At 42.8% G+C, this 22,198-nt stretch overlaps 1 protein-coding gene and 1 long non-coding RNA gene across 9 annotated transcripts in view; one reads left to right on the forward strand and one right to left on the reverse strand.

Moving 5' to 3' along the window:
• The window catches only part of LOC108540351 (uncharacterized), a 53,561-nt gene extending 34,930 nt beyond the window's left edge, over positions 1-18,631 (reverse strand). For both annotated transcript variants that reach the window (XR_001888649.1, XR_001888648.1), the window contains exons 1-3: positions 18,543-18,631; positions 17,423-17,515; positions 4,187-4,265 (exon numbers count right to left, since the gene is read on the reverse strand). This is a non-coding gene — a long non-coding RNA (uncharacterized LOC108540351). The remainder of the gene's footprint in view (positions 1-4,186; positions 4,266-17,422; positions 17,516-18,542) is intronic.
• CREB1 (cAMP responsive element binding protein 1) overlaps positions 17,912-22,198 on the forward strand; it is an 81,184-nt gene continuing 76,897 nt past the window's right edge. For 3 of the 7 annotated variants that reach the window (XR_001888645.1, XM_017889368.1, XM_017889371.1), the window contains exon 1: positions 18,760-19,002. The gene's annotated coding sequence lies outside the window, so the exon portion shown is untranslated. Of the gene's footprint in view, positions 19,003-22,198 lie in introns of all 7 variants that reach the window. The other 4 variants (XR_001888646.1, XR_001888647.1, XM_017889372.1 and 1 more) reach the window with 3 other exon arrangements.

Here is a 22,198-nt window from a genome sequence, read left to right on the forward strand (position 1 = left end):
TCTTATTTAATAATTCCTCACATTTAAGAATTTTAAGAACAAAATCTTTAGTACAAGCTTTTCATACCTGCTCCATATGTTATTCCAAGTGTGACCTATATCTCTGTTCCATGTAGACCTCGAATTCTAGTTTCCTGTGTCTTTTGTGTTTAGAATGCTAAGTTTGGTTCTCTCTGTTAAGGTCAAAATTCAGGCATAGAAGGAGGAGTCAGGGCTAAGAGGATTGGGACACTTAAAGTCTAAGGGGTTAGACAAATACCTGAATATGTAATATAATTCATAATACATGACAGGTGCTCGGCCTCTGTGTGTGCAGCAAGCTCTGACAAGGAAGGGACAACTTAGGACAAGCCCTAAGGAAAAGAAGAGAGGGTGTTTTTTAAACTCTTTTGGCTATATCACATATTATGGATAATTTCAGTAAGCATTCCTGGGCTGCAGCAAGCTACTTAGGGAGTGTTTGGTTATAATCCTTTCCCATCTTGTATCACTTAGACCACGAGAGCATGCAGTATTTGTTTAATCTTGGACTACAGATGATAGACTAGGTTATATAAAGTCCTGAAAATGATTCAGTTGCAGCTTCCTGGAAAATGTGCAAGAAACTCTGACACATAATGACAAAAGCATAGGCTCAAAACCACAGTTACGAAAACTATTTAGGATTGTGCCATGGAAAGATATTAGTAACACTTACAGAGTATCAGACAGTAACATATTAGACAATAACATCTGCAGATTCAGTCCATGAATTTTCACTGCGTAATTGTACCGGGGAAGAGAGGGACAAAAAGAATGTAGTTTGTCCTGGAAGAATGGAAGAAGCCTAGTTAAGGAGATTGTGGACTTTGATTAAGAAATTATACTGGCAAGAGCCAGGACTGCGAGCACAACAAATTCTAGCAAATTCAATTCCATTTCACTCTTTACAACTCTCATTCATAGTTTTAGAATATAGGTACGCTATAGGTACTAAGGGGCCTCTTATCTTAAAAGGATCTCAGTACTGTAATTGTATCTGCTCTAACTCATGGATTGGGATAGAATAGACATGTTTCCTGATCTATAAATGTAAGACCCTAATGATATGAAAATCTGCTTGTGCAGGGGAGGCATAGGCATATGTGTCTTCCTCTAAGTTCTGTTGGCAAGAAGATATTCTTGGAAGAAAAAACAAACATGTACAATAAATCATTGTCATTTTTGACAGGACTTTTCAAAAAACTATGTCAAATAGTTAAGAATTTAGTTAATAGGAAGAGATCCCTTGCTAAGAAAAGTTTACACAGAAAAAGAACACTAGCAATCATGACACTGAATTTTTTAAGGGTTCTTATTCTCATTTGCTGCCCAGGGATGTACACAGATAAAAAGATTTATTCTCAGTTCTGAGATCCATGATACAGCATGGTGACTATAGTTAAGAATAATGTATTATGTACTTGAAAATTGCTAAGACAGTAGATCTTAAATGTTCTCACCACAAAAAAAAATAAGTATATGAGGTGATAGATATGTTAATTAGCTTGACTTAATCATTCCATAATGTCTACATATATTAAAACATCACATTCTATGTACTATAAATACATACAATTTTTTCTTAGTAATTTTTTTTTTTCTTTTTAGAGACAAGGACTGGATCTGTCACTCAGGCTAGAGTACAGTGGCATGATCGTAGCTCACGGCAGCCTCCAACTCGTGGGCTCAAGTGATCCTTCCACCTCAGCCTCCTGAGTAGTTGGGACTATAGGCACATTCCACCATGCCTAGTTAATGTTATTTTATTTTTTGTAGTGACAGGGTCTCGTTATGCTGCCCAGGCTGGTCTTGAACTCTTGGCCTCAAGTGATCCTCCTGCTTCGAGCTCCCAAAGTGCTGGGATTATAGGCATGAGCCACCATGCCCTGACACATATATAATTTTTATTTGTCAACTATACTTTAATAAATTGGGGGGGAAACCCTGAAAAGAGACATAATTCTTCACAGCCTTATTGTCAAAGGAAACTTACTTTAAAGTTGCAAATAAACAAACGAAAACAACAAACAACAAAAACAGATTCATTCTCCCCTTCCCCATCATATGTACACACCCAGACAAGAAATCTGTTTCTAAATCCTCACAGAAGTAGGGAGGGTAGAGAGAGAATAAAAATCTTGCTGGGAGGAGCTTTTGAAAATAGACGGAGTCCTTCTTTGGATGTTATTAAGGTAAGTGTGTTGTGTGTGTTGGAGCGGGGCGAGGGGAAGACAACCATTGATTAAGTATCTGAACACACAAGTCAGATACTCTGATAAGGCTAGTTTTAGAAACACTGTGGATAACTCCTAACCATGTTATGACAACATTTTCCTGTGCAGAGATGGGACGCTCCTTGGGGCATGAACCACTGTATCCTGTACCTGAGTTTAGGTAGTAACAATTCCTGTTAGGGCATGAGTCTTCTGTGTTCTGTTTTCCAGTATTACCAAGACAACACTCATGACTGAACCACAACTAACACAGAGAACAGAAGCGCTTTATCAAGATGCATGTGAACTTCAGCTTTAGGATGGGTAGAATTACTGATATCTTTTGTTGCTTACATATTGAAAGAAATGTCACTATTCTTAACAAGAACTGCTTGTTTGTGCTCCTAAAAATACATCCTATGATAAATTTATTTTACTTTATCCTAGTAAAGCATCAGTTTTTAAGCCCCAAAAGACATTTGCTATGGACATTTTCTTTGCTTTCTTTTAGCATCAGGTAGCATGGGCATAAAGTCTGAAGGGAAAGAAGCAAGAACCCAATGAATCAGTTAAAAAGGCATGAGAATCCCTATCATTTTGCATTATTACTACTAATGCTTTACATATTTGACTATTAACACTCACTAATATGAAAGTAGTACAGTCAAAAATGCAGAATTTGGACATAAGTACAAAAAAGTGATCTTGTTGTTCTCACAAAGTTAAATGTCTCCACCTTCTCAGGGTTGCTAATGTTGTTTTCCCACGGCCTGCTGGAAAATACTACTATTTTCTTTGGGTTCTTTCCAGGTGCTTTATTGAGAGGGGAAGATGGAGGAAGAGGAGGCTGTTGTAAATCACTTAATTATGGAAAGACAGGAAGTGCTGACTTCAATATGCTTCTGTTTCTTCTACATAAATTCTCATCAATAGAATTGTGGAGGAAAGATGGTCAGAAAATGTAGCATTGGTGATTTGCTGATTGTTCTAGCGTAATAATTCTGAAATATTTTTATCCTATAATCTTACCTTTATACCCTAAACCAGTGTTTCTAAACTGCATAAAGATGGACCAATTTTTTTAAAATTTCCAATCCATTGCAGACCAATGCCTTCGTAAAATACAGTAAAAATGAATTACCAGAAAAGCAAAATTTTTAAAGCCAAGAATACAAAATATAAGTCCAAAAAGTTTGTATTATTGATTTCAATAGACATAAAATATTCTATCAAATTATTATTCCAGTTTATAAATGCTTACTCTCAATGCCTACACTTATCTTGCTGCAGACAGTAACAAACTATCCGTAACTACAGTTTTGACAGTCACACATATATACACACAGAACACATACACAGCATAGATGCACACACACACTGACATATCAGATAAAGTAAATTTCTAACCACTTAAAGAATAGTTTAAATGTATATTATTACATTTCAGTTTTTTAAAACACTTCATACAAAAAAAGTTGATGAGAAAACAGCAGTCCCCTACCCCATCTCTCCCTATCTTCTAGTGCCCACCCAAAGAGGCAGCTATCTAATAACCAAACCTGTCAGAAAAGCAACAGATGTCACCCACCCACCTTCCAACCTGACCTTCCTCTCAGAGCTCTCTTACCTATCCTTCTCAATCCCAAGTTTTTGTTTCTGAGACTTGCACAGATGTTATCCTGAGCATTCTTTTTGCTCCCTTCTATACAAAGGTTCCTTTTGAAATAGGTAGTATTATTGTTCAAAATATTCGCTATTCCTGCATTGGGGTGGATGCTACTTCTTCATCCCATTGATATGAGTCTTGGCCATGATTTGTGATGTCCACCTTATAGACATGCTGTAATAGAAGGATTTTATATCCTTGCCCTGTTAAACTCAAAAGTGACCAGGTGATTTAGAATAGCCAGTGATACATCAATTCCAGGTAAAAGCTAAAATGGCAGACTCACCATCGCTGTCTTCTCCCTCTGTCATAAGACTAGCAGTGTCCCAGATAGAGCATTCTCCATTAGCCTGCATCCCATAAACCTATGATGTAAACCAGGGAGAGTTTAGTGCCATTTGTTACTGCATCAGAGCCTAAGCTGACAGATATATCCTTGTTCTTGGCTCTTCTTTTTTGGATTACTCCCTCATTTGGTATTTTAGTAGCTTCCTGAGAAAGTATTCATGACAGGCGAAGACCTAGTTGTCTGAAAACAACAGAATACTGGATTTGGTAAAATTTTCTCTCAGAATTAGAAAGCATTGATAAGTTATTTTCTAGCTTCAATGATGCTGTTGAGAAGTCCAGGGCCAATCTCACTCCTAATCCTTTGTATGTAACCCTTAATCCCCACTTACAAGGTTGTATGTATTTTTAAAAAAATAACTGTTATTCCAAAATGGCATGGTTACCAGTCCTTTTGAGATTTAAATATCTCTTTCAATCTTAATGTTCATGTGTTTCTAATCTAGGAAAGTATCTCCTATCATTTTCTCCTTAAGATCATCTTTTAGTCCTTTTTTTAAAAAAAAATTTAGCTTTTCAAAGTTATACATGTTCATAGTTTGAAGAGTCAACAGCCCTCTCACTGAATATTTGCCCTTCCCCATAGACAGCCACCGTACATTCTTTTAGCTGAGTCTTTGAAATTAACTACCATATCTCTAAATAAAATGTTTTAATTGTGGCAATGTGATATTTCTGCTTCAGACATTATTTATTGGCTTCATTACAGAAATAAGAGGACTCCTCCCTCTCTGTATGCCCATTACATTCACCTTTCACCGTGTATCACTATTTTAGTTAGATCAATAATCAGTATTTACATTATTAGAACCTTGTATTTTAGTCAGATCTGAGCCAAATATAAACTATGATTACTTTTCTTCTCCTACCCAAATCTTTGTTTTCCCTGGAGTTAATAAGTGTATTGTTCTTTTCATTTACTTAGTTTTCTAAGAAGATATCACTAATTCAAAACTATCTACCACTTGTTGAAATCTCATCTCAATACATTCAAATACATCAGATTTTCTGTTTGGTTGGTCAGTTGGTTAGATGGTTTGCTGAATTATCTCTTTCATGCTGAACACTTTGTTTAAGCATATGCTGATCCCTGATTTTCCAGTCATATTTAAGAAGGCACTAAAATGATGGAGGAAAGCTCTGTGTACATAACAGAAGTTGGATATATTTCAGTAAGCAATTTTTTAGTAGCCTATATCTTTTAAATGTTTAGCTAAATGTTCTGTAGGCCCCCCTTTGTACTTTTTTCCTAGCTACTGCAAATGGAATGAAAAAGTATAGCCTCCGATTCCTTCTGCAGGCACTTAGGTATCAGCTTCCTCTACTCTGCCAAGTCAGTTACCTTTCTCCCATCCACTTTTCACCTTCCAAACATATATTGAGTTCTCTCAATTTCTATTACCTCCTTTCCTGCCCTTTCTGTCCTTTGAAGGTTATATTAGTTTCTTATTGCTGCTGTAACAAATTACCACAAACTTAATGGCTTAAAACAACACAAATTTATTATCTTACAGTTATGGAGGGCTGAAGTACAAAATCAGTCTCAGTGGGCTAAAATCAAGGTGTCAGCAGGGCTGCATTCCTCCTGAAAACTCTAGGGGAGAATCTGTTTCTTTGACTTTCCTAGCTCCCAGAGGTTGCCTGCATTCCTTGGCTCATGGCCTCATCTTCCTTCTTCAAAGCCAGCAGGGGAGCAAATCCTAACTCTCCTTCCTCCCTCTTTCCTTATAAGGATCTTGTAATCACATTGGGCCCACCTAAAACCTCCAAATTAATCTCCTCATCTCAAACTCCTTCACTTAATCAAATCTGCAAAGTCCCTTTTGCCATGAGATAAAACACATTCATATTCTAATCGAGGAAAGTATCTCCTATCCAAGAATCAGGTTCCAAGAATCAGGACATGGACATCTTGGGGGTGAGGGCATGAGGGCATTGTTCTACATAAAGTTTTATACTTTTCTTTTTTTTTTTGAGACAGAGCCTTGCTCTGTCACCCAGGCTGGAGTGCAGTGATACAATCTCGGCTCACTGCAACCTCCGCCTCCTAGGTTCAAGCGATTCTCCTGCCTCAGCCTCCCAAGTAGCTGGGATTACAGGCATGCACCACCATACCTGGCTAATTTTGTATTTTAGTAGAGATGGGGTTTCAGCATGTTGCCCAGGCTGGTCTCGAACTCCTGACCTCAGGTGATCCACCCGCCTTGGCCTCCCAAAGTGCTGGGATTACAGGTGTGAGCCACTGCGCCAGCCGGTTTTATACTTTTCTTATCCCTTACTGTGCGGTATCAGGAAAGAGCAGAGTAAAAAGCATGTGTTCAATCATCTTGTTTAATCAGGAATCCAAATAGTATGTGTTCTGGGTTCCAATCTTTGAGACTCTTCTCACATCTACTTCTGATAGAGATATAATAACAGCATAGAAATAATCAAATCTCAGCCAGGCGCGGTGGCTCACACTTGTAATCCCAGCACTTTGGGAGGCCGAGGCAAGCGGATCACGAGGTCAGGAGATCGAGACCATCCTATGAATGGTGAAACCCTATCTCTACTGAAAATACAAAAAATCAGTCAGGTGTGGTGGTGGGCGCCTATAGTCCCAGCTGCTCGGGAGGCTGAGGCGGGAGAATGGTGTGAACCCAGGAGGCGGAGCTTGCAGTGAGCCCAGATCGTGCCACTGCACTCCAGCCTGGGCAACAGAGCGAGACTCCGTCTCAAAAATAAAATAAAATTACATTAAATTTTTAACAAAAGAAATAATCAAATCTCACTAAAGCCCTCAATCCACATATGAAACTAGAACAGGACCAGGCACGGTGGCTCAAGCCTGTAATCCCAGCACTTTGGGAAGCCGAGGCAGGCAGATCATCTGGGGTCAGGAGTTCAAGACCAGCCTAGCCAACATGGCAAACCCCCATCTCTACTAAAAATACAAAAATTAGCTGGGTGTGGTGGTGCACGCCTGTAGTTCCAGCTACTTGGGAGGCTGAGGCAGCAGAGTCACTTGAACCCAGGGGGTGGAGGTTATAGTGAGCAGAGATCACGCTATGGCACTCCAGCCTGGGCGACACAGCGAGACTCCATTTCAGAAGAAAGACAGAAAGACAGAAGAAAGAAAAGAAAAGAAAAGAAAAGAAAAGAAAAGAAAAGAAAAGAAAAGAAAAGCAAGAAAGAAAGAAAGAAAGAAGGAAGGAAGGAAACTAGAACAGGCCTCAGAAATGTTTTCATAAACCCTGTCACTGTTTTGGAAAGCAGGCAGAATAGGAATGAGAAGAAAATAAAAGTAGAAAAAAGAAGTGAGAGGAGGGAAAGTTTTTTTTTTTAAGGAAATGCATATGACAAGATTATGAAATGTGCAGGCTACTTAGTAATCTGGTGCTACCTGTGGACTAGCAGAAAAGAATCAAAGGTAGGAATCAGAAGGCAACATCACATATGAACAAAAAAGCTAAAGTTAGAATTGAAAGTTCTAAATTCAGACCCCAATTCTCAAACTTACAAGTTTGATCTTGTGGAAGCCAGTTAAGTAACTTGGTTCTATAGCTGAGGAACCTGAAACCCAGAGAAGTTATCTGAATTTAAATTAGCACATATATGTAAAAGACCCTAGGAAAACATCCATCACACAACAGTTGAATGTCAGCTGTATCTGAAGCAGACAGTGGCACTAATTGAAAACTTAGCATTTTGGCATCGGCAGTGATACCATAACACGAAAACCCAACAGCTAGAAGGCAGATTGAAAGAAAATCATCTCTTCCATTTCTAAAAAGGTAGGCTAGCCTAGACACAAGAAAATTCGCCTTAATACCTGGATATAATTGCAGATAGGCTACAGAAATACCACTTAAATTCATTCAAATTTTTTTTTACCAAGTCTGGATGGAACATTCAAAAAAATTTTAACAAACTCCTCCAACATGCCAAACACCATGCCAGGTATCAAGGGTACAGCAATGAATAAGGCAGACACAATCTCTGTCTTCACAGAGATTAGTCCAACAGGGAAACAGACAATTAACAAAACAATGACAAGTAAGATAGGTGCTTTGACGGAAATAAAAACGTAGAGTCCAGGGACCTAAACCAGACTAGGGTGTTGGTGTTGGGGAGTTATGTGTGGCTCTTAAGAGTTAATGACACACCCTTCAGAGCTCAGCTAAAGAGCAGGAGCTAGTGAAGCAAAGGTACAGGGGAAGGGTTTGGCAGAGTGTTTCAAGGAGCCCACTCCTTTGACTAGGGAGAGTGACAAGGTACCTTGGAGGCCAGTCCGCCTAAATCTTGTATTATGCATGAAACGGCAACAGGGTTGATAACAGAAGAAAGTGCTTGGTTAGGAAGGTGCTTTTAGAATGACAGAATTACCATGATGGAGTCATAATTATTTTGCTTTCTTTTCAAGGTAAAGTTCTCCCCTTTTCATTCTGTAAGCAGGCAGTGGAACACAATGGTTAAGAGTTCAGGCTCTAAAGCCTGTCAGAATGTGCCTGGATTCACATTCTGACTCTGACACTCACTGACTCTAAGACCACAGACATATTTCTTCTCTGGCTTCAGTTTACTCATCTGTAAAATGCTTCTAATATTAATATTTCCCTCACTGGGTTGTTGTGAGGATTAAATTAGGTAATATATCAAAAGGTGTTTAGAAGAGTGCCAGCATAAAGCAAGCACTCAATAAATCTTTTTTTTTTTTTTTTTTTTTTTCCTGAGACAGTGTCTCACTCTGTCGCCAGACTGGAGTGCAGTGATACGATCTCGGCTCAGTGCAACCTCCGCCTCCTGGGTTGAAGACAGCCTCCTGCCTCAGCCTCCCAAGTAACTGGGACCGCAAGCACATGCCACCACGCCTGGCTAATTTTTGTATTTTCCGTAGAGACGGGGTTTCACCATGTTAGCCAAGCTGGTCTCGAACTCTTGATCTGGCAGCCTCAGCCTCCCAAAGTGCTGGGATTACAGGCTTGCGCCACTGTGCCCAGCCAATAAATCTTTGCTTCTTACTGTTACTGGTTTTAGTTGCCAGACACTGGACTTTTTGCAATTTCTAAGATAATAAGAGGCCACCTGACTTTGTTTACATGGCATTGCTTTCAGTTGCAGAAAAGATGGAATATGCAGCAGCACTAGTATCCTACCACTTGGCCCTTGAAATGCTAATTACAAGCTACCAGAATCTGGCTCATCAGTTCTCCAGTTCTGACTCTGTGACATGGGAAGACCAGAAAGCTTCAAAGAAGTCTACGTCTCTTTCAGGTTACAAGGAACCCAGACAGAAATGGCAGAGTGTAGCCACGTAGAAATCGGGCACCACAAGAAGATGTTAACATGGAGCCACCATGATTCAGGCTGTAATATAGAAGCTCAATATTTATAGATGCACCTACAGGTGATCAGTCTAAGAAAGACCTGCTTATGCTAATCCAGGAGATTACATCCAAAATTTCAATTGTATTCATTCAACAAATACTTGAGTGCCAGCTGTGTACCAGGCACTCTTCTAGATGTTAAGGACATAGTAGTGAAAAAAAAAAAGGGACAAAAGTCCCCGCCCTAGAGGGGGCAGACAATAAACACAATAAATAAGTTAATATATAGCGCAGAGAAAGTGGTATGTGCAATGGAGAAAAATAAGTAGTAAAGGAAAACAGCGAGAGCAAAAGAGCAAATAGGTGAGTTGTTCGGTGATCAATTTCTACCACAGTAGTAAAGAAAGGCCTCACAGAAACGGGGGCATTTTAGCAAAGACCTGAGGAGTCGAGGAAGACATGGGTATCTGGAAGAAGCATTCAGGGCAGAGACAACAGCAAGGGCAAAGTCTCTTAGGAGAGTGTGTTCAAAGTGTTTGAGAAACAGCAAGGAGGCCGCCAATGTGACTGAACAGAGAATGGAGGGGAATAACAGCAGGAAGTAAGACCAGAGAGGTAAGGGTGGTATACAGGGACTAATAGTAAAAATATTTGTTTTTACTCCGAGTGAGATAGGAAGCTTGTAGAAAGTTGTAAACAGTCTTAATATGGTCTGCTCTATATTGTTAAAGGTATCATTCTGGCTGCTGTGTTGAGAATAGAATGAATGTTAAGGATAACTAATACAAAATTCTAGTCAATGATGGCAGTAGTTTGGACCAAGCTGCTATCAGTGGAGTTGGGGAGAGTGGTCATATATTTTGAAGAGACAGCAACAAGCTTTGATGACAAACTGAATGTGGGATATAAAAGAGTTGCTGAGTTGGCCTCAGCAATCAAATGATGGAGTTGCCACTAACTGAGATAAAGAAGGTTGTAGGTAGAGAAAGCTTTTGAGGGGAAGGGGTATGCTGAGCTTTGTTTTGGATATGATCAAATGAAGAGGTCTATTAAACGTACAAGTAAAGATAATGAGATACTTGGAATACAAGTTTGGATTTAAGACTTGGGAGTTGTGAGCATATTTATATTTAAAGACATAAGATTGAATGAGACCACTATAAGAAAGGGGGTAGGAACAGAAGAAAAACATTCCAAGGCAGAGGCCTGGGACACTCCAATATTAAGAGGTCACTGAGCAAGAGTTTGAGAACAGTGACCAATAGTGTAGGACTAAAACCAGGAGACCGAAGTGTCCTATAAACGAAGTGGAGAAAGTGTTACAGGGAGGAGGGAGTAATCAACTATGCCAAATGCTGATAGGTCAAGGATGGAGACAGAGAACCGGCTATTGGATTAACTAACAAAGTAACAAAGTAATTGGAGAGTAATTTCAGTGGAATGCTGGGGGCAAGAGGTAGTTGAAATAGTTTTAATAGAAAACAGGAGAAAAGGAATTGGGGCAGTGAATATAGAACTCTTTTAAGGATTTTACGGTAAAGGAGAACAAAAAAATGGGACAGTAGCTGGAAGGGGAAGTAAAGCCAAAACTTTTTTTGTTTTGTTTTTCTGGTTTTTTAGATCAATTTTAAAACACAATATATTAATTTGCATGGGGGAAATGTAACTGGTAAACAGACCAGAAATAGTTGTGAAGAGATTAGTGCTTTCTTTTCTATCAGGAAAGTCAAATGAAAATCACAGCTGGGTGTGGTAGGCTCATGCCTGTAATCATAGCACTTTGGGAGGCTGAGCTGGGAGGACTGCTTAAGCCCAGGAGTTTGAGACCAGCCTGAGCAACACAGGGAGACTCCATCTCTACAAAAAATAAATTTAAAAACATTAGCTGGACATGATGGTGTGTGCCTGTCATCTCAGCTACTCAGGAGGCTGAGGTGGGAGGATTACTTGAGCCAGAATATAGAGGCTGCAGTAAGCCATGATTGCACCAGTGCACTCCAGCCTGAGCAACACAGTGAGATCTTGTCTCAAAAATAATAAACAAATAAGTATTAAATAATAAAATAAAACCACAAGATTACTTAGTGAGCATTGACAACAGCTCCCTTCACATTGATTTCACATTGATTTCAACTGTGAAGAGTCTCAGCATCCCCAACTTCTCAGCTGGGTAAGAATTTCTGAGTAGATCTGATGCTTGAATCAGCAGGGTGGAGTACACTCCCTTAACCAGTGCTGGAGAAACTGTTACCATTCATTCACTCTTTCATTCAACAGACACTACTGAGCACCTACTATTACATGACAGTTACTAGGATACAAGTTCAACAAAACACAATTTTGCCTTTGAGAGTTCATGGTTCATTAAAGAGTATGTGTAAGTACACATGAAATGAATAAGTAGAGTTATAAGAGTTGAGGCGGGTACATGTATATAAAAGAGACAAAAACGAATTAAGTGGTTAACTATTCAGTAATGGGGACATTTGGGTTATTCATATTTTTTTAGCCATCATAAATAGAGGGATACTGAGGATTTCAATTAATTCCTCACCCAGAAGTATTTATTTATTGATATCTATTATATTAAGACTGTAAGACATCTTAGCAAATAAATAAGAAACCCATAATGTATCTCCCTCCTCGCCTTAACTGAAATAATCATCAAGAAAATAAATCTGAACAGTGTAAAACCACCTGAGACTGAAGACAGGCAAGTTATAAATTCATTCAACAAGTATGTATATATATCGAGCACATATTATGTCAGGACACGATTCCAAATGTTTGAGATACATCAGTGAGCAAAAACAAAAATACTGCTTTTTAGAACTTGTATTTTAGCAGGGGAAACAGTCAACAATAACATAAAAAGTAGTAAAATAGATTGTATGTTTGAAGGTAATAGGTCCCACAGAAAAAAAGGATTAACAGGGTAAGGGGATTTCAGAAAACTGGGATGTGTAGGGGGGGTGGCTGAGGTGAGGGTCGACTTGCAAGTTTAAGTAGTGTGGTTAAGGTCTCAGTGAGGTGACATTTTGGCAATGATTTGAAGGAGGCAAGGAAGATAGCTCTCTGCATATTTGGAAAAAGCATTCTAAGCATGGGAAAAACCCTAGGGTGCCAAGGAAGAAGTGTGGCTGGTGCTCAGCAAGGAAATAAGTAGGGAAACTTCTTAAGTTATTGCAGTAATCCAGGCAAGAGCTGAAGTTATTAGGCTCACTTGTAATGGTAGTACATAGTCAGTTTGGGGATAAATTAATATTTTAAAGGTATAGTCAACAAAAGTTCCTGATAAATGTGGAAAAAGGAAGTCACTAATATCATGCCAAGGTTTTCTGGTTTTTTGTTTGTTTGTTTGTTTTTGAGATGGAATTTCGCTCTTGTTGCCCAGGCTGGAGTGCAAGGGTGCGATCTTGGCTCACCACAACCTCCACCTCCCGGGTTCAAGCGATTCTCCTGCCTGAGCCTCCCAAGTAGCTGGGATTACAGGCATGCGCCAAAAAAAACGTATTTGACACAAGGATGATACAAAATTAGGCCCGGCTAATTCTGTATTTTTAGTAGAGATGAGGTTTCTCCATGTTTGTCAGGCTGGTCTCGAACTCCTGAACTCAGGTGATTCACCTGCCTCGACCTCCCAAAGTGCTGGGATTACAGGCATGAGCCACTGCGCCCAGCCCATGCCAAGATTTTTAACCTTGGCCATTAAGATGCAAAGGGCTGCAGGTGCAGATGTGAGGGAGACAATTAGGTCCATTTGGACACACTAAGTTTGAGATGTCTAGTAGACATCTGTAGCACCTCAGATAATCTTGGCCTCGCTTGGCTGTGGGGCCACTGGCCAATCAACCTCAGCCAGAAACCACCTGGCAGCGTTTTGCCTCCTGGTCAGGTCATACATCACATGAGTGTCTGCTTAGTGCCCCCATAAAATTAAAGTAAGTGTGTTTGGCCAGGGGAGCAGGAAGAGACAGTAATGTTAGCAACCCTTTGACTGAATCTTGACTTCCTGCCCCCATTCACTCCTTTTCCCTACACTCATTTTCTTGGAATTGTACTCCCTAATAAAATAACAGCACAAAGCCTTTTGCCTCAGGCTATGCTATCTGGGAGAACAGAGGCTAAGACAACATCCAAGTGGAAATACGAACACAGAGTATTTTAAGTGAGTATGGAGTTTGGGGAAGTGATTTGGGGAAAGGATATAATTTTGAGAGTTGTCAACATAGACATAGTACTTACGATCACGAGAGTGCATGACGGCACAAAAGAGTGAGCAAAAAGACAAATGTCAGAAAGTAGAGAGGCTGAAAATGTTAGAACATTTGAGAGGAAAGACAATCTGTTTTGTTCATAATTTCCCCAGTCTCTAGAAGAATGCCTGGCACAAAGTAGGTGCTCCACAGATATTTTTAGAATAAATGAAATAGGTCACCATGGTCTTGGGGTTAGGCAGGAAAGCAAATCACAGGAGGTGATGAACTAGGCTAGGCAGGGTTCATGGAACTTGAGTTCACAATGAGGGTGAAAATTATATTCGACAGCAGAAACGGGCAAAAAATAACAGGAAGTTGTGATTACAGAAAAGCTCTCAAATACCACTTTCTCTTTGAAGCCTTTTATAATCATCTTATGGGACCTTCCCCCATTCTGGACCTCTTTCAAGATACTTTTCTTATACTCTATCAAGTTACATCCATGTGCACTCCTCCTTCATCTCCCTGATATTGACCACATTTTGCAATTGGAAAACTGAGTCAAAAATGGGGGGTTGCCTGTAGTCCCAGCTACTCAGGAGGCTGAGGACAAGAGAGTCACTTGAGCCCAGGAGTGCGGGGCTGTCACGTGCGATGACCACTCCTGTGTACAGCCACTGCACTTCAGTCTGAGCAACACAGTGAGAGCCTGATCCTGAAAAAAATGTATTTTAAAATGGAGGTGGCTTCCAAATCCCAGAGACAAAACTTGGACGCTGAAAGTAGAAATGTCAGAAAGTAGTGAGGTTGAAAATGCTAGAGTATATCCGAAGAGAGAATACTCAAGAGAGAAAAGTCAAAGTAGAGAGATTGAAAATTTGGAGTATACCCCAAAATGTTAGTAGTAAAATAACTTGCATTGGAATGAACGGATGATTGAATAAATGAATGAACAAAGTTAGGTGGGAACGGAGGCCATTAGAGCAGAAGTCAAGAAGAATACATGTTTTAATAATTGTTTGAGGCCCACTGGTCTGAGAATAAGGGCCCAAGTGAATAGGGGAAGCTAGCCTCCAGTTAGAAGACACCTAGAAAGTTAGCAAAATAATCAATGATAATAAGGGTCTAAATGAAGGTCAGTGTATACAAAAAGGAAGAATGAATATGAGGACATTTTAAAATAAAAACTCACCATATTTGCTGGGTGATAATTATGCGTTATGAGTAAATAATTCCAAAGTTTTGATATCATGTATAGGGCCACAGTAAGAAGAGCAGGTAGATTAACTCAATTTTTTTTTTTTTGAGACGGACTCTCACTCTGTCGCCCAGGCTGGAGTGCAGTGGCTGGATCTCAGCTCACTGCAAGCTCCGCCTCCCGGGTTTATGCCATTCTCCTGCCTCAGCCTCCTGAGTAGCTGGAACTACAGGCGCCCACCACCACGCCCAGCTAGTTTTTTTTGTATTTTCTTAGTAGAGATGGGGTTTCACCATGTTAGCCAGGATGGTCTCGATCTCCTGACCTCGTGATCCGCCCGTCTCGGCCTTCCAAAGTGCTGGGATTACAGGCTTGAGCCACCGCGCCCGGCCGATGAACTCAATTTTGAAAACATATTTGACACAAGGATGATATCCAAATAAAAGCTAGTAATAGGCAACATTTTTCCTAACATTGTTCCAAGTACAAACACTGTTCCAAGTATACTTCACAGGTATTATGTCATGTAATCATTACAATAACACTATGAGGTAAGTGCTATTATCATCTTTGTTTTACAAATAGGAAAACTGAGGCACAAGAGTGAACAATTTGCCCAAAGTCATTAGCTAATAAGTGGCTGAGCCAGTGCAATGAATTCACCCCCACCCCCATCTCCTGCAAATTCTTCACCCTCAATGTGATGGTATTAGGAGATGAGGCCTTTGGGAGGTAAACCCCGTGCGAATGGGACTAGTGCCTTATAAAAGGAACCCAAGAGCTCTTGCTCTCTTTCTGCCCTGTGAGATAAAGAGAAAAAACAGCCATCTACAACCCTGAGGAGGGCCTTCACCAGAACCTGACCATGTTGGCAGCCTGATTTCAGACATCCAGACTCCAGAGCTATGAGAAATAAATTTCTGTTGCTTATAAGCCACCAAGTCTACATGGTACTTTATTACGGAAACCTGAACTCACTGAGAGCCAGGATTTGAACTCAAATGTTGAGAAACTTTGCCCGGGACCACTCACAAATTCACTATTTATTCGATAAATATTTAACAAGTACCACTATATTCTAGATATTGTGTTGTTGCTAGGGAGAGGAAAAGCTGGTAGTGAACAAGAGATGTGGTCCCTACCTGCACAATTACATGGACACTAAACAAATAATGAGAAGTAGGAATTGGAAAAGAAAGTGATAAATTACAGTTAGGTAGGAGGAAAGGGTGAGAGAAAATTCCAGGGGAAGGGAAGGGCATGCGTAAATACCCTGAAGTGAGAGCCTACAGTAGGGAATAAAAAGAGGAGAGCCTGGAAAAAATTAAAATACTATGCAAGGAGTGCAGGCAGCTAGGGGGACAGATGGAAAGGCTGGAGAGAAAGACAAGTTCAGATAATGGAGCTTAGACAATGTGTGGTAAGCAAAGGGAGGCCACTGGAGGAATTTAAGCAGGTCAATGATCAGATTTATATTTAAAAAATTACTCTGGCAGCAGTATGGCAAATGTATTGGAATGAGGCAAGAGCAGTTTTGGAGGACCTGAATGGGTTATTGTGGGACTTCAAGCAAGAGACCACAGTGGTTTAGACTAAAATGGGAATGAAAAAATGGTCATGGGAACAGAGAGGTCACAAATCCAATTTTCCAGAGAACAGACAGATGTAGGTGATTCTGCTGTGTGTTGGAGGTGTGCTAGGTTTCTTGCATGAACTGAGTAAATGTGAAGATACCCTTTACTGAACCAGGGACTATGGGAGGAGCATTTCGAAGGAATTATGATACACAGGCTGAGTTTGAAATGCCCTAAGCCATCCAAATGAAAAGTGTACCAAAGGCAGTATGTTGGAACTATGAATATAGGGTTCCAGAGCAAGACCTAGGCTTGGGTTATGGATTGAAGAGTCTTTGACATAAGGTATTTGATGCTACTGGGAGAGCATAAGACCACCTAGGAAAGTGTATGGGGAGACTCAGTAAGAAGGCCAGGGTTCAGCTCAGCATGATTCCAATGTGTAAGAGGTAGATCAAGAAGGAGAAGCTGGTTGTTAAAGAGCAAACTCAGGTAGAGAGGAAACCTGTGACATAAGACCAGAGGGAAAAAGGTATTTGGAAAAGAGTGTGGTCAATCGTGTCAAATACTGGGACGAGGGCTTGTAAAATGAGGACTGAAAATGATCCGCTGCATTTACAGACATGAAGCTTGTCTGTGGACAATTCAGAACCACTTCAGGTGAGCAGTGGGGACACTGGAGAGGGCTGGGAGGTGGGATGTGAGAGACTGTCCAGGGGTAAGAGACAGCTGGAGTTGTTGCAGAGCAATTTAGGGAGAAGAGAAATCTTTTTAAAGAATTGAGAGACTTAAGCATGTTTAAATACTAATAAGAAAGAGCCAGTAGAAAAGGAAACGTTGAGAGTAACAGAAGAGGGACTCCTTAAGGGCAAAGCCTATGAGAAAATAGTAGGGTACCTGGAGTACCAGGAAGGACAGTTCTTTACAAGAGAAGTGAGTCATGGGCGGAGTCCAGATTTGAACACTCTCTGCTTCCTAAAGACACGTCTCCTTTAAAGGACAGAAAAATAATGATTAAGACTTGAGGCCAGGCGCGCTGGCTTACGCGTGTAACCACACCACTTTAGGAGGCCGAGGCGGGTGGATCACCTGAGGTCAGGAGTTCCAGACCAGCCTGGCCAACATGGTGAAACCCCATCTCTACTAAAAACACAAAGATCAGCCAAGTGTGGTGGCAGGTGCCTGTAATCCCAGCTACTTGGGAGGCTGAGGCAGGAGAATCTCCTGAACCCGGGAGGCAGAAGCTGCAGTGAGCCGAGATCGTGCCACTGCACTCCAGCCTGGGCGACAAGACATAGCCTCCGTCTCAAAAAAAAAAAAAAAAAAAAAAGACTTGAAATTCCAGGGAGAGGGGCGCAGAGTTCACTATCAAGGACAATGGGGACCTAGTGGTGTGGTCCTGGGCGACTTCTGAGAGAGCAGTTCAGTAGTTTCCAGCCACGGAAGTCCCCCTGCTGGGTTTAGGGTGCAGTGGGTGCGAATCCCTGCTGCAGAAAACAGACTGAAGAAAGCAAGCCACACAGGATGTTGTCCGGAGAAAGGCGGGCAGGTGGGATGGGGCATATTTCCAGCGGTCCCGGCAGGTTGTGGCTCGGAGACCTCCGAGGGCCGTCGACGTCAGCCACGGCCGGGGCAGAGCCCCGGAAGGTGCCACAGTATCGGGGCCAAAGTCCCTCAGAAAAGCATGCTCCGCCGGCGGCCGCCAGGTTTCTCTGCGGAGTCTCAGAAAGGAAAACCCATTCCCACGGGGGTCAAACGACGTCCCCGGGTCCCAGGCCCCGAGACGTTGGCAGAGGCGCAGCAGACCTTCCTCCCCAACCCGTACGGCTCCCGCAGTCCCCCGTCTCCCGGCGGCGTCGGAAAGTTCCCGGGGCTCGCGGCGGTCAAGAGCAGAGCCGGGGCAGCCGCAGCCGCCTTCTTAGCCCGCCGCTCACCGCCACAGAGGCAGACCTGCGTGGGGGTTTCCACCAAGTCGCCGACACCCCTCGGGAATTCCCCCACTGGGCCACACACAAACCCCGCTTCCTCCTTCAAATTTCCGCCGCCAGTTTTATCGATCCGAACGCCGCGCTGGGGTTTAGACAACTCCTCCCGGCGCCGGGCTCAGCCCGCCTTCGCTTTCCCTCTCCCGGCGGAACCCGTCCGCCTCGGGCGAAGAAACCCGAAGGCTTTCGGCAAGTTCCGTCCCCAGCGCGGGGGCGGGGCCGTTCGAGCTGCTCCGGGCCGAGCTCGGCTGTTTCCGTGCGCGGCCGCTGCGCACTCGGCACTGGGCGGCGCTGGCTGGCTCCCTGGCTGCGGCTCCTCAGTCGGCGGCGGCTGCTGCTGCCTGTGGCCCGGGCGGCTGGGAGAAGCGGAGTGTTGGTGAGTGACGCGGCGGAGGTGTAGTTTGACGCGGTGTGTTACGTGGGGGAGAGAATAAAACTCCAGCGAGATCCGGGCCGTGAACGAAAGCAGTGACGGAGGAGCTTGTACCACCGGTAAGAGGAGCAGGAGGAGGAGGCAGGAGCCAGAGAGAGCCGGGGGGACGGAGGGGGGACGGGGAGGCGCCGGACACCCGCGCTTGGGGCCTTCCCCTAGCAGGAGGGGCCGCGGTAAAGATGGAGCCTCCGCCCGAGCCCCACAACATCGCCGCCGCTCGCAGCGAACAAAGAATAATGGCGGCGGACTGGAGCCAGCGGCGGCCGGGGCGGCAGCGACTCTGCCTGCAGCCAGCGGCGGCGCTCATGGCGGGGGCGTGGGGGCGGCGGCAGGCGGTGGGAGCCGGCGCGGGGTGGTGCGGGCGGCCGGCTGCGGCGAGCTGGCGCCGCGTTCCGCCGCCGCCGCCGGGCCGGGCGCGGAGCCGGGAGCCCGGAGCCGCCCGGGGAGGCCGCCGCCTCGGCCCGGGCTGCCCCCGGCCCTCGCTCGTCGCCCCCGCCGCCCGCCGCCCCCGGCCGACCCGGCCCGCTCCGGCAGCCGCCGCCTAAGGTTGCCGTGGGGGTGGAGGAGGAAAGAAGGCGACAGTTGAGGGCAGAGGAGGTGAAGGTGCCTGCTGCCTTCCCGGTGGCCTCGGTGTCTGCCATGCCCGCTTCGCAAGGGGAAGAGCTGCAACGTCTGACCTACTCTTCTCTCCACTCTGTGCAATAAAGTTCGAAACCCAAGGTTTCCTCTCGTGCTGTATTTTATTCATGCCCTTTCCCCCCCGCTCCCACACCATTGAGGAAATGCTGCTTTCTGCCCTGTGCTGCTTAGTTGAGAGATGAGAGCTTGTGTTTTGGGGGGAAATTTTTTGCTCCTTCACCCCCTTGCTTTTTTTTTTTTTTTTAAATTCAGCCTTTATGGAAATGCATGCTTTTGGGAGAAAGAGGGTGCTAAGAAAATATTTATAATAACTTTTAAACTGTTGGGATCTTATAAAAGGGAAGCTGGCGTTTGAAAACAGTTTCGGTTTTAACCCTTTTCAGTAAGGTAATAATTACTCGAGGTCTATCATTCTGAAACACTTCGTTGAAACGAATTATCAGCCGATGTACTCTTGTTTTACATCATTTCGCGGGGTGCAACCTTGCCAACCACTTTTGGGTTATCTGGATCTCCCCTCACCTCTGTCCCACTTCCCCTACCATATTTCCCACGAATTTCTTTGTGAACTTTAATGAGAGATTGATTTAATACTACTTCTAAAAATAGACTTTAAAGTATCCATTATTTCTCTCTTGTGCAGTAGGTAACCCCCGTCTTGAGATTGACAATTTAAGCCACAAGCTGTATTTTTTCTTCGCCTGTTGGGAAAAGAGGACAGCAGAAAAGTCATTGACACATTAAAAATTAAAAGAATTTTTAAAGGACATGCGGTATGACCTATTTAAGTTTGTAATATCATCTCAAGTTATAATTCTAACCTTAGCTGGCGTCTGCCTTCTGAAGGTTTAGTAGAAGATACTTTTGATTGCTGTCTATTGAAATATTTTACATTTATGGCTCATTTCCTGATTTAAAAGTAAAGCCCCGAACAGTTGTTTTAGGTGGTGCAAAAGACGAACAAGTTTGTTTTAAAAATACTTGTCTGTCACTGTATGATTGCATTGTGATCGATACGTACAAGCCTTCTGGTTAGGAACAAATACTGATTGGCACCAGAAGCACTGACTTATTTTTCTGTATCCTAGTCACTTTTCCAAAACGTGCTTTGCTGTATTGCTTCTCTTTAAAAGACCACATTAGCAATTTGTCATTTACAAGAAACTTAAGAAGATACGGTAAAGGGAGGTTTTCTATAGATTGGGAAAATGATTTTATTTTCAAACACTGAAAAAATTATAATATTGATAATGATAAGTTACCATTTTTCCTTTATGATGTTCCACAAGCCACCATCAGTTGAGTAGGTTTTTGTTTGTTTGTTTGTTTGTTTGTTTAAGAATATAAGTCGGGTAGGCTATAATATTATGGCTAGGGCCTGTAATCCCAGCATGTTGTGGGGCTGAGGAGGGCAGATCACTTGAGGTCAGGAGTGCGAGACCAGCCTGGCCAACATGATGAAACCCCATCTCTACTAAAAATACAAAAATTAACCAGGTGTGGTGGTGTGCACCTGTAATCCCAACTACTCGGGAGGCTCAGGTTGCAGTGAATTGAGATCGTGCCACTGCACTCCAGCCTGGGCAACAGAGCAAGACTCCGTCTCAAAAACAAAACAAAAAAAAGAATATACAACTCTTTTTTTGTGAGATTTTTAAAAAATTGTTTGCTGATGGCCGGATGCAGTGGCTCACGCCTGTAATCCCGACACTTTGGGAGGCCGAGGCAGGCGGATCACAAGGTCAAGAGATCGATACCATCCTGGCCAACATGGTGAAACCCCGTCTCTACTGAAAATACAAAAATTAGCTGAGTGTCGTGGCGTGTGCCTGTAATCCCAGCTACTAGGGTAGCTGAGGAGGCGGAGATTGCAGTGAGCCAAGATTGCTCCACTGCCCTCCAGCCAGGCCACAGCGAGACTCCATCTCAAAAAAAAAAAAAATTGTTTACTGATATGTTCTTTCTTCAGTCTTGCCCAAGAGATACTTTAAATTGTATTTTTAATTTTAATTTTTATTTATTTTTTTGAGATGGAGTTTCGCCCTTGTTGCCCAGGCTAGAGTGCAGTGGGGTGGTCTCAGCTCACTGCGAGCTCCGCCTCCCGGGTTTAAGAGATTCTCCGGCCCCAGCCTCCCGAGTAGCTGGGATTACAGGCGCAGGACACCACGCCCGGCTAATTTTTGTGTTAGTGGAGACGGGGTTTCACCATGTTGGCCAGACTGGTCTCGAACTCCTGACTTTGTGATCCGCCTGCCTCGGCCTCCCAAAGTGCTGGGATTACAGGTGTGAGCCACCTTGCCCAGCATATTTTATTATTTATACATTCATAATTTGTGATTCTTAGCAATTCCAGGTGGAACTTCAAACTTTTATATTCATTAATATTGTGAACATTCACCTGGAACATGTGACTAAATTGTACTTCTCCACTCTTCCAGCCATCGGTAAAAATTACAGCTGGATCCACTTGAATCTTTTTTTTTTTCCCATGAACACCTGCATTTAGAAAGCTAATAAATTATTTGACAGAATTTGCTTGAAGAATGTTAAAAGAACCCTTCTTTGGGAATTTAAAACTTAAGTGTTACCTGTTTTGCATGAATTCCCCCCCCCCCC

Source organism: Rhinopithecus bieti, unplaced genomic scaffold (genome assembly GCF_001698545.2).
Source record: "Rhinopithecus bieti isolate Rb0 unplaced genomic scaffold, ASM169854v2 scaffold_17939, whole genome shotgun sequence".
Lineage (NCBI taxonomy): Eukaryota > Metazoa > Chordata > Mammalia > Primates > Cercopithecidae > Rhinopithecus > Rhinopithecus bieti.